A 13,136-nucleotide genomic window follows, 5' to 3' on the forward strand; every position below is an offset into this window, starting at 1 on the left:
AAAGTCAAAAAACAACAGATGCTAGTGAGGTTGTGGAGAAAAAGGAACACTTTTACACTGTTGGTGGGAGAGTAAATTAGTTCAGCCATTGTGGAAGACAGTGTAGCGATTCCTCAAAGACCCAGAGGCAGAAATACCATTTGACTCAGCAATCCCATTACTGGGTGTATACCCAGAGGAATATAAATGATTCTATTATAAAGATTCATGTACTTGTATGATCACTGCAGCACTATTCACAATAACAAAGACATGGAATTAGCCTCAATGCCCATCAATAATAGATTGGATAAAGAAAATCTGGTATAGATATACCATGGAATACTATGCAGCCATAAAAAGGAACAAGAAAGATCATGTCCTTTGCAGGGACATGGATGGAGCTGGAAGCCATTATCTTCATCAAACTAATGCAGTAACAGAAAACCAAATACCTCATGGACACATGGTGGGGAACAACACACACCGGGGCCTGTCGGAGGGTAGGAGGTAGGAGGAGGGAAAGCATCAGGAAGAAAAACTAAATGGATGCTGGGCTGAATACCTAGGTAATGGGATGATCTGCGCAGCAAACCACTGTAGCACACATTTACCTATGTAACAAACCTGCACATCCTGCACATGTACTTAAAATAAAAGTTGGAAGTAGAAAAAAAATTACAGAGCTAATCATGAATGCAAATGGCTTTGGGAGGGCTTACGTGTCCACTTAAAAACCTGCGGCAACACCACAAAGCCAAAAATGGATAATTACCACACAGAAAGAATTGCTGGAGAGATGGACATATCTGAGATGTCTGGGGATGGCGAGGAACAAAGAAGGGCAGAAGCTATCAGTATCAGCCACAGAGTGGGTGTCATCATGGTCCCCAGTGGCCTGTTCTGCAGAGGACACCAGCATTGCCACTTAAGTAACTAAAAGCCATTGCCACCGCATACCTCCTGGAGAGAAAGCTGCTACTGTGCCCGCTAGAAAGCCACTGTTGTACCACCCCGGCTGGAGCCACCAATCCCCACAACCCTAAGCATCCCCATACTAGAGTCAAAGCCGCCCCACGTGTGTCCACACTCCAGTCCCAAGCTCTGTGGCTGCACCGTGCATACCTACATTCCAGGCACCAAAACCACCACCACAGCTGATTAACCCCACCCCAGGTCATGAAAGTGTGGTCATTCTGCACATCTGTGCTCCAGATTTCAGTTCCACCACTGCTCCATGAGTGCCCACGTCTCAGACATCAGAACCACCTCCACAGTGAGCTAGCCTGCACTGAGGACCCTGGACTCATTGTCATTCCATGCAGGCCTGTTTTATTTTTTGGTTTTATTTATTTATTTTTTTTTCTGAGACGGAGTCTCGCTCTGTCGCCCAGCTGGAGTGCAGTGGTGTGATCTCAGCTCACTGCAAGCTCCGCCTCGCCGGTTCACGCCATTCTCCTGCCTCAGCCTCCGGAGTAGCTGGGACTACAGGCGCCCGCCACCACGCCTGGCTAATTTTTTGTATTTTCAGTAGAGACAGGGTTTCACCGTGTTAGCCAGGATGGTCTCGATCTCCTGACCTCGTGATCCGCCCACCTCGGCCTCCCAAAGTGCTGGGATTACAGGCGTAAGCCACCGCGCCCGGTCTATTTTTTTGTTTTTGTTTGTTTGTTTTTTGAGACAGAGTCTCACTCTGTCACCCAGGCTAGAGTGCAGTGGTGCAATCTTGGCTCACCACAACCTCCACCTCCCGGGTTCAAGAGATTCTTGTGCCTCAGGCCAGGCATCTTGGGCACTGATGCCACTGCCATTATTACATATAGGTATAAGTTAACCGCAGCCATTTTTAGTCTCTTGTAGTCTACCAGTAGCTTTTTGTCTTACCCTAATGATTCCCTGAAAGCACTTGCCATCACCTACAGGCTATGGCATTTCATCTTAAAAAAAGAAGCACTACAGGCTGGGCGCCATGGCCCATGCCTGTAACCTTAGCAGTTTGGGAGGCCGAAGTGGGATGCATCACCTGAGGCCAGGAGTTTGAGACCAACCTGGCCAACATGGTGAAACCCTGTCTCTACTAAAAATACAAAAATTAGCCAGGCGGGGTGGCATAGCCTGTAATTCCAGCTACTTGGGAGGCTGAGACAGGAGAATTGCTTGAGCCCAGGAGGCAGAGGTTGAAGTGAGCCGAGATTGTGCCATTGCACTTCAGCCTGGGTGACAGAGCAAGACTCCATCTCAAAAAAAAAAAAAAAAAAAAAAAGCAGCAGCGCTATCTCAGATCTCAACTGAAAAGGATTGCACCAGGTACTTTGGGGTACCAGCTTCTGATGGCATCACTTAAATTTGAGACTCTACCAGTAAACGGAGTCACAAATTCCAGAATTCTAGTTAAGAAGCGGATGAGTCCTGGAGACTACTAAATTCAAGATAGAGCATAACAAGAATTAATTACACAGAAATGAGTGAGCTGATGAGTAATGACTTTGTTATTTGGACTCTTGCTGATGTTCCAATGTTCTACTTTTTGCATATATAAGAAACCTCTTTTTTCTCTTAAGATATCTATAACATAAAAATTTAATAGTCTATGCTTTTGTAAACGGAAGTGAAACGTTTATATATATGTCTTATTTTCCCTGCCTGGCTCCTCCAGAATTTGAAAACCCTTATGTTGGGGTGATCAGACCCAACACCAGGTCATGGGGCCGATGAAGTCCAGCAGAGTCAAAGGAATGAGAAAAAGACAGTTTGAGAGAGTAAGTGGGACCAGGGGGCCCTCAGGAGTGTGAAGGATGAGAAGGCCCTGAGCCCTGGAAGCCCACGCTATTTGTTGGTGCTCAAACAAACAGGTAGTGAGGATGTGGGGGTTGAAAGGAAACAGTGTATCAAGTGAATGATACATATGGCTGCTTGAGATAATGGGAGTGCTAGAAGCAAGGAGCCAGCAAGTCTAGCAGACTTGCAAGCCCTGCCTCAGCTTTTCTCCCAACACCCTTATTTTCTTATTTTCATGGCCTTATAATTATTTGCATAGGTTCAATAAGAATCTATACTCATTGTTACCAGAGTGTAATTGGAACTTCAGTTATTCCTAAATTTGACTTTATGGAGCCAATGCTTACTAGCCCGGTTTCTGGGTTATAGAATTCAGAGCTGGGCAGACAGAATAATGCCCATCACCCCCAAAGATGATCACATCTAAATCCCTAGAACCTGTAAGTATCTTATCTTACGGGTCAAAAGACAGTTTGCAGATATGATTAAGGTTAAAGATCTTGAGCTGGGGAGATTATGATTAAGGTTAAAGATCTTGACTTGGGTAGCCTACACGGATGCCATTGTTAGCAGATCCAGGCAAGCCAATTCTTGGCCCACAGGTGGCTTGCTTCAGCACAGGCAGTGGCAGTGGTGGGCCAAGCAGATGGGCAGGTTATCGGGCCCCTGAGCAGCATGCATGATGTTGGCAGTGGCAATAGAGGGGGCAAGCCAACCCTTGAGCTCCCTGGCAGCAATCTCTGGTGTTAGCTGCAGTGACGATGGGGTGGACGGGCCACTCCCTAGGCCCCCAGGTGGCATGTGAGGGTGAGTGCCCGCAATGGGAGTGGTGGCAGGGTAGGCAGGTCTGTCTTCAGTCCCCTGATAGGAATGCACAGATGCCAGAGGGGGTAGGCATGGCAAGGCAATCCCCAGACCCTTGGAAAGTGCATTTGGCACTGGGGCGATGGCATCAGCTGTGGCATGCCCTTCCTCAGCGCCCCCCCCATGGTGCCCATGGGTGCAGGCTGTGTTGCATGGGGCGGTGTGATCCCCGGGCCCTGGGATTGCATGCTCCTGCACCATCAGCAGGCCAGCTGGGTCTTTTGTCAGACCTACTGATGGTGTGCACGTGTGCCCAGGGCAACAGATGGGTGAGCAAACCCTACGTGATCCCCAAGGTGGTCTCCAGGTGGTGTGCTTGGGTGGCAACAGCTGCAGTAACGGTGGGCAAATAAAGCCTATCTTCTGAGCCTGGGATGGCATCTGTACCTGCTGGTCCCCAGGCTGTATGCTGTATGCTCTATGCAGTATGCAGCAGTTCTGTTGCAGGGGATCGGGGAGCAGGGTTGCTGTCAGTGGCGGCAGTCCTAGGCAGGTAACTCGGAGCACGTGCTTTAGCTGCCTGTGTCCCAAAGGCAGCCTCCCCCATTCCCTGAAGTATATAAGACACTGTGTGGGCTACAGTGCTGGGGACCTGGCCGCAGGGTTGGGTCCAGCTGGTGTTACATCACTGCAGCCGTCCAGGAGGACATGAGGGGGATGTCAGTGGAGCTCCAGGAATGTGGAGACGCAGGAGTTTTTGGGCCCCAGGGCAGGATGCAGTCCGGCAGGTGCTTGCTCTCAAAATGGTGTCCTTGGAGGATAGACGCAGTGGCCCACGCCTATAATCCCAGCACTTTGGGAGGCCAAGGCGGGTGGATCACTTGAGGTCAGGAGTTCGAGACCAGCCTGTCCAACATGGTGAAACTCTGTCTCTACTAAAAAAAAATACAAAATTATCCAGGCATGGTGGCAGGAGCCTGTAATCCCAGCTACTCAAGAGGCTAAGGCAGGAGAATCGCTTAAACCGAGTAGGTGGAGATTAGAGTGAGCCAAGATTGCACCACTGCACTTCAAGCCTAGGTGACAGAGTGAGACTCTGTCTCAAAAAAACAAAAAAATACTGCTCAGTAGTTTTGGGTTTTTTTGGGGGAGCGTTGGGGGGTTTGAGACAAGTCTTACTGAGATTATAGGCACAGGCCACCATGCCCAGCTAATTTTTGTATTTTTAGTAGCAACAGGGTCTCATCATGTTGGCCAGGGCTGGTTTCAAACTCCTGGGCTAAGGCAATCCTCCCACCTTGGCCTCCCATAGTGCTGAAATTACAGGCATGAGCCACCACATCTGGCCTCTGTTTAGTACTTTTAATTAACATGCAATTACTGTATAACCCAGAAATTACATTCCTAGCTATTTAATGTAAATAAAAACATATGTCTACAAAAAGACTTATATAAGAATGTTAATAGCACCTTTATCAAAATAGCCTAAAACTATAAACAACATGTCCAAGAAGAGGGTGATAAACAATCTGTAGTGTATTTATTCAAAGAATACTAGTCAGCAATGGAGAAGGAGTTACTTATATATGAAACAAAGTGGATGAATCTCAAAGTCAAGATACTGAGTAGAAAAAGCCAGACACAAAATTGTCTGTACTATTTGATTTCATTCATGTGAAACTTCAGAAAAGGCAAAGCTATTCCACAGCAAGAGGAATTTGAACACCATTTGCCATTAAGATGAGAAGGCTGACTTGAAAGGGGCCTGAAGAAACTTTCTGGATTTAAATGCTGGTAAAAGCTCATTAAATGTTGATTTTAAAAATAATGTCACACAAAGATAAAGCAAAAGTTGCCTAACAAATTACTTCTCAGAAACCCAACAGTGCTTTTTGTAATCGGTTTCTTTTTTTTTTTTTTCTTTTTTTTTTGAGATGGAGTTTCACTCTTTTTGCCCAGGCTGGAGTGCAGTGGCACAATCTTGGCTCACTGCAACCTCCACCTCCTGGGTTCAAGCAATTCTCCTGCCTTAACCTCTCAGGTTTTTCTTTCACATTTTCAAATGAAGATGGAGAGACCACTGAAAAACAGACTAGAAATACATCTGTCTGTGGATAACTCAGTAGTAGTAATCTGTCATAATCCTCCTGCCCTGCAGTATCAAAAAGCCCAAGAGTACATGGTTCTCCACCAATCATAACTGTGACTGCATAATTGTCAAAAACAGTTGGTACATATTCCGATGGAAATTTGTTTGTTGTGTAGGATATCTGGAGACATGTTTTACCAACAGCACCATCGCCCACAACAACACACTAATTGTCTGCATTGCTGAAATAGTTTTGTATCCACTTTAAATATTTCAAATCTGATGTTGACCTCAGCTTCTCCACGAGGGCATTGGCAGCACTCCCTAATTTTAAAGCTTTCTACAAAGCTACAGTAATCAAAACTATGTGGCAGTGGCATATCAAAGGACAATATCAAGAAGGTGAAAAGGCAACTTACAGAATGGGTGAAAATATTTTCAAATCGTATATGCAATAAAGGTATGATATCCAAAATGTATAAATAACTCCTACAACTCAACAGCAAAAAGGAAAAATAACTAAAATGGATGAAGGACTTGAACAGACATTTTTCCAAAGAAAATATACAAACGGGAAATAAGATGCAAAGATATTCAATATTATTAGGAAACTCAAGTCAAAACCACAACTTTGTACTTACTAGGATGGCTACTGAAAAACCAAAAACAGAATGTAAGTTGTGGCAAGGTGGTGAAACTGGAACACATACATTGCTGGTGGGGGTTGCGGCTGCTCTGAAAAACAGTGTGGCCATTCCTCAAAAGGCAAACAGGCCGGTTGCAGTGGTTCAAACCTGTCATCCCAGCATTTTGGGAAGCTGAGGTGAAAAAGTTAATTTTATTAAAGATTGTCCCCATTTTAAATAACACACAAAGTTTCAAAGTAAGAAACTAAACTCGTTATGGTTCATCTAGATATTAGTTTTTATAAAAATCATTTTAATTTTTCTATTACAGTCCTGGAGCAGAACAATTCTTCCCTGAATACGAGAACCCAGAAAGGTACATTTTTATTTTCAACGTTCTGATATTAGTACAATTTGGACCCAAAAGTAATATGGTTATTCTGAACTTTTCACAGCATAAATAACAAAATCATTGTACAGAACGTGTGTTTATTTTTTATGTGTGTAATCTTGCTTGCTGGGACCCAAACTGATCTCAAGAGATGATCCCTCTACTATTGAGAAACTTTCCAAGAACAAACAGAAGCCTATCACTCCAGAGACTGCTGAAAAGCTGGCCCATGACCTGAAGGTTGTCAGGTATGTGGAGTGTTCTGCACTCACACAGAAAGGCCTAAAGAATGTATTTGACGAAGCAACATTGGCTGCGCTGGAGCCTCCAGAATCGAAGAAGAGCCACAGGTGTGTGCTGCTATGAACATCTCTCCAGAGCCCTTTCTGCACAGCTGGTGTCAGCATCATACTAAAAGCAATGTTTAAATCAAACTAAAGATTAAAAATTAAAATTCATTTTTGCAATAATGACAAATGCCCTGCACCTACCCGCATGCACTCATGTGAGACAGGCCCATAGGTACGGCCCCCCTTCCCGCTCCCAGGACTAGTTAATTTTGAGTAATAGTGTATTGTCAGAAAAGTGATTAGTACTAGTTTTTGTTTTGTTTCAAAATTTTTTGTTGTTGTTGTTTAAAAGCAAGGCATGGGCCGGGCGCAGTGGCTCACACCTGTAATCCCAGCAGTTTGGGAGGCTGAGGCGGGCAGATCATGAAGTCAGGAGATTGAGACCATTCTGGCTAACATGGTGAAACCCCGTCTCTGCTAAAAATACAAAAAATTAGCTGGGCTTGGTGGCAGGCGCCTATAGTCCCAGCTACTCGGGAGACTGAGGCAGGAGAATCACTTGAACCCTGGAGGTGGAGGTTGCAGTGAGCCGAGATTTCACCATTGCATTCCAGCCTAGGTGACAGAGCAAGACTGTTTCAAATTTAAAAAAACAGCAAGGCATGCTTGTGGATGACTCTGTAACAAACTAATTGCAATTGTTGAAGCTGCTCCCTGGTTCCACTCTGGAGAGTAATCTGGCACATCTTAGTGTTGTTGGTTTTTTTCTCCTCTTTTGGGGGGAGTGTGTGTGGGGTTTGTTTCTCAGTCTTGTTTTTTTAATTCATTAACCAGTGGATAGCCCTTAAAGGAAGGAGAACAGAATGATTCCACATTCCACTTCCTAGATCTAGTTGAGAAAACATGTTCCCCATCTGGCGCTCCTAGGAAGGAGTATAGTAAATGCCTCATTTAATAACATACTCCTTTTTGAAAGTTGCCTTTTCTTTCCACCCTGGAGTAGATCCAGTATTTGATGAAACTCATGAAAGTGGGTGGAGCCTGTCTTGCCCCTCCTCTTTTCTAGGACGCACTGTATGTGACTGACTTTCAAGGACATTTGTTTGCCACTTGCTGATTTTTTGGGGAAGTTAATTTCTAACTTTTTTCACTAATAAATGAAGAAAAGTATTGCACCCTTGAAATACACCGAATGAATTGAGTTTGTAATTAAAAATTTTTTTCCTGTCAGTCATTGTCTTATATGCTTAGCATAGATTTGCAACTCAGTAGTATATGGTGTTCCTAGAACGCAGCTGAAGAACTGGTATGTAGAGGAAATATGAGGGGTGGGTGGTGCTAGAAGACAGACATCTGTGGAATGATTCACATCCTCTCAGGTTAGGAGGATGGAGGCCTGCTTCATTAAGAAGCTGGGCGTAGGGTGGGGGTGGGGAGAACACTTAACAACATGGGGGCCAGTCAGGGGAATCCTCTTATTTCTGTTTTGCATATGAGGAACCCTAGAGCAGCCAGATGAGGCTCTCTAGTTTAATAAAAATCATGGAAAGCCTCTTTTTTTTTTTTTGACACGGAGTCTTGCACTGTCGCCCAGGCTGGAGTGCAGTGGCACAATCTCAGCTCACTGCAACCTCTGCCAGCTGGGTTCACGCTATTCTCTTGCCTCAACCTCCCGAGTAGCTGGGACTACAGGTGCCCACCACCACGCCCGGCTAATTTTTTGTATTTTTAGTAGAGATGGGGTTTCACCGTGTTAACCAGGATGGTCTCGATCTCCTGACCTCGTGATCCGCCTGCGTCGGCCTCCCAAAGTGCTGGGATTACAGGTGTGAGCCACCGCGCCTGGCTTTTTTTTTTTTTTTTTTTTTTGAGACAGAGTTTCGCTCTTGTTGCCCAGGCTGGAGTGCAGTGGTGTGATGTCACCTCACCGCAACCTCTGCCTCCTGGGTTCAAGCAATCCTCCTGCCTCAGCCTCCCGAGTAGCTGGGATTACAGGCATGCACCACCACGCCCGACTAATTTTGTATTTTTACTAGAGACGGGGTTTCTCCACGTTGGTCAGGATGGTCTCAAACTCCTGACCTCAGGTGATCCACCCACCTCGGCCTCCCAGAAGTGCTGGGATTACAGGCATGAGCCACCGCGCCCAGCCGGAAAGAGTCTTATGAAGACTCTCCATAAGTGTTAATAGGGATTTTAGCAGCTTATTTTGGTTGCAGTTTCTAATTTTTAAAAATGTTGAAGTAATCTTTTCCACCTTCCCAATCCTAATTCTTGTAGATTCATTATTGTTGAACCAATGCTTTCTCATGTCTCAATTCTTTGTGTATGCATTCTTTTCAGATGTATTAAACAAACAAAAACCCTTCAAAAAAAAAAAGCAAGCTTTGAAATGGGAAGTGTGATTCCTCTGACTTTGTAATTCTTTACAAGCTTTTGGCTATTTGGAGCCCTTTATAATTATTCCATATGGATGTAGGCATTGTCTTATTTATTCCTGCCTAAAAGGCTATTGGGATATTGATTGGAATTATGTTGAATCTATAGATCACTTTGAGTAATCTTGACATGTTAACAATACTGAGTCTTCCGACCCATGACATGATGTCTTTGTTTATTTAGTCCTTCTTTAATTTATTTTAGCCACGTTGTGTTCTTTTTAGTGTATAAGCCATTCACCTCAGATTTATCCTATGTATTTTATTTTATTTGTTTATTTTTATTTATTTATTTATTTATTTTTGAGACGGAGTCTCACTCTGTCACCTAGGCTGGAGTGCAGTGGCGCGATCCTGGCTCACTGCAACCTCTGCCTCCGAGGTTCAAGCGATTCTCCTGCCTCACTCTCTGAAGTAGCTGGGACTACAAGCACGCACCACCACGCCCGGCTAATTTTTGTATTTTTAGTGGACACGGGGTTTCACCATGTTGACCAGGCTGGTCTTGAACTCCTGACATCAGGTGATCTGCCCGCTTCAGCCTCCTGAAGTCCTGGGATTACAGGGGTGAGCCACCGCTCCCAGCCTGTATTTTACTTTTTAGATGCTATGGTAAATGGAATTACTTTCTTAACTTTTTTGTTTATTTATTTCAATTGTATGGAAACATAATAGATTTTTGTGCATATATTAATCTTGCATCCTGCAACTTTGCTGAATTCATTTATTAGCTCTAGTAGCCTTTTTCATGGATTCTTTTGGACTTGCTATATATTTGGGATATGTGTTCTCATCTGCAAATAAATATAGTTTGACTACTTCCTCTCCAATGTTGATACTTTTCATTTTTTTAAATTGTCTAATTGTTCTTGTTGGAAGTTCTAGTAGAATATTGAATAGCAGTAGTAAAACAGGGCATTAAAAACCTTCCAACAAAGTCAAGTCCATGAAAAAATGGCTTCACTGGTGAATTCTACCAAACGTTTCAAAAAGAATTAACAGCAATCCTTCTCCCACTCTCCAAAAGGGAAAGAGGAAAAAACAACTCCTAACTCATTCTGTGAGGCCAGTATTATCCAAATATTAAAGCCAAATAAAAACATCATAAGAGGCAAGGCATGGTGGCTCACACCTGTAATCCCAGCACTTTGAGAGGCTGAGGTGGAAGGATTGCTTGAGCCCGGGAGTTTGACCAGTCTGGGCAACACAGTGAGACTGCATCTCTACAAAAAATAAAAAATTAGCTCGGTGTGGTGATATATGCCTGTAGACCCAGCTACTCAGGAGGCTGAGGTGGGAGAATAGCTTGAGCCCAGGAGGTTGAGGCTTCAGTGAGCCGTGATCGTGCCATTGCGCTGCAGCCTGGGTGACAGAGCAAGACCCTGTCCTCTGCTACCAAAAAAATAGTGTTTTGTTTTTAATTGTTTTAATGTTTTAATTGTATATATTTGCAAATTTTTCAGTTTTCTTATGCTTATTGATATCTGGCATCACTCCATTGTGATCACAAAAGATGCTTTGTATAATTCAGTATTTTTTAAATGTATTAAGGTGTGTTTTATGACCCAACATACGGTCTATTCTGAAGAATGTCACCCTTTCCCCCAAATGTTTTTTTGTTTGTTTAGTTGTTGTTGTTGTTGTTTTGAGAGACTGAGTCTCACTCTGTCGCCCAGGCTGAAGTACAGTGGTGCAGTCTCAGCTCACTGCAACCTCCGCCTCCTGGGTTTAAATGATTCTCCTGCCTCAGCCTCCCGAGTAGCTCGGATTACAGGCGCATGCCGCCACGCTAATTTTTGTAATGTTTTAGTAGAAACAGGGTTTCTCCATGTTGGCCAGGCTGGTCTTGAACTCCTGACCTCGTGATCCACCCGCCTCGGCCTCCCAAAGTGCTGGGATTACAGGCGTGAGCCACTGCGTCCAACCTTTTATTTTTTTGAGACAAGAGTCTCATCTCACTCTGTTGCCTAGGCTGGAGTGTAGTGGCTCGATCTTGGCTCACTGCAACCTCCTCCTCCCAGGTTCAAGCGATTCTTTTGGCTCAGCCTTCTGAGTAGCTGGGATAACAGGCACGCGTCACCACGCCCAGCTACTTTTTGTATTTTTGTGGAGATAGGGTTTCACTATATGTTGGCCAGGCTGGTCTTGAACTCATGACTTCAGGTGATCCGCTCACCTCAGCCTCCCAAAGTGTTGGGATTACAGGTGTGAGCCACTGAACCCAGCTTCAATACCTATTTGGCAGTGGCCAGGCCAGAACCTGTCACTCCCAAGCCCAAGAATGCTCACTGACTCTTCCCTGTGAAGCAGCAAACCCTGGCTCTTGGATGTGGTGCTCTGGGTCTGACACCTCAGCTCTCTTGTGATGCCCCTGTCACTCACCCTCCCAGGATCACCTGCTGTGATCTTTGGTCACTTGCAAGGTCCTATATGGTAAGTTTACCTCTCCCTCTATCCCCCAAACAGAACACTCACCTTTGCTTGCTGAAATCCCAGTCAAATAGAGCACAGGCATAGATTGGAAGTCCTTCTTTCCAGGAAACCTTTCCTAACTCTTGTTAATTCATACTTAGTCTTCTTTCTTTTTTTTTTTTTTTTTTCTTTTTTTGGAGACAGGGTCTCACTCTGACACCCAGGCTGGAGTGCAATGATGCGATCTCAGCTCACTGCACCCTCTGCCTTCCAGGTTCAAGCGATTCTCCCACCTCAGCCTCCCAAGTAGCTGGGATTACAGGCATGTGCCGCCACGCCCTACTTTTTTATTTTTAGTAGAATTGGGGTTTCGCCACGTTGGCCAGGCTGGTCTCAACTCCTGACCTCAGGTGATCCACCCGCCTCGGCCTCCAAAAGTGCTGGGATTACAGGTGTGAGCCACCATGCCCAGCCCGGTCTTCCTTCTTCCTGCTGTAATGAAACTTGATTTATGCTGATGCACCACCCTCAAGGCCCACAGAGCTGCACCTCGGTGTGTGTATGCTGCACGATGTGGAAAAGGCAGGGGCCCACGAGAGAATGGTCACCCTTTACACACCACACACACACATTGACTGATACATAAATACAAACAGCACACCACTGATGATGCACATTCCCCCAATGCACCACACAACCATACACCCCCCCACACACTCACACGCTTAGTACACATGCTCCTCTCCACACAGACCATACACACCATCAGTCACACATTCCACCCCGCCACACACACAAACACATGCATGTGCACATGCACACACTTACCACAGAGGACACATACCATACAGCGACTCACACCACCCGACGTGCACACGAAAACAGACAAATCACACATCACTGTGGGCATGGGTTGCCTCAATACACTACACAGTCACACTAACCATCCCTCAAATACAGACAGATACACACACGGAGAGCAGATGTTTGTCACACACAGACCACTAGTGACACACACAAACACACCCACCCTGCTGAGGGCAGATGCCCCAACACACTCACACACACGCATACAGAGTGGGCTCTGGGCACTTCCTCAGCCTTGGCCTCTCCAAACCCACAAAGGTTGTCTTTGCATCCTATGTCCTCCAACCCAGGTTCTGGCCCAGGCAGGGCTCTTCAGGCCACTTTAGCCTGTCTCACCTCCAAAACCCAAATTCTGGCCTGAGCCATGTCCCACTAAGCTCAGGCAACTGGATTGGGCTGCACTCACAAAGTCAGTCTAGGAACTAAATTTCCAGATGGTAGTCTGTTTTGCTGAGTAAGATA

The sequence above is a fragment of the Pan paniscus genome, chromosome 6 (assembly GCF_029289425.2).
Source record: "Pan paniscus chromosome 6, NHGRI_mPanPan1-v2.0_pri, whole genome shotgun sequence".
NCBI lineage: Eukaryota > Metazoa > Chordata > Mammalia > Primates > Hominidae > Pan > Pan paniscus.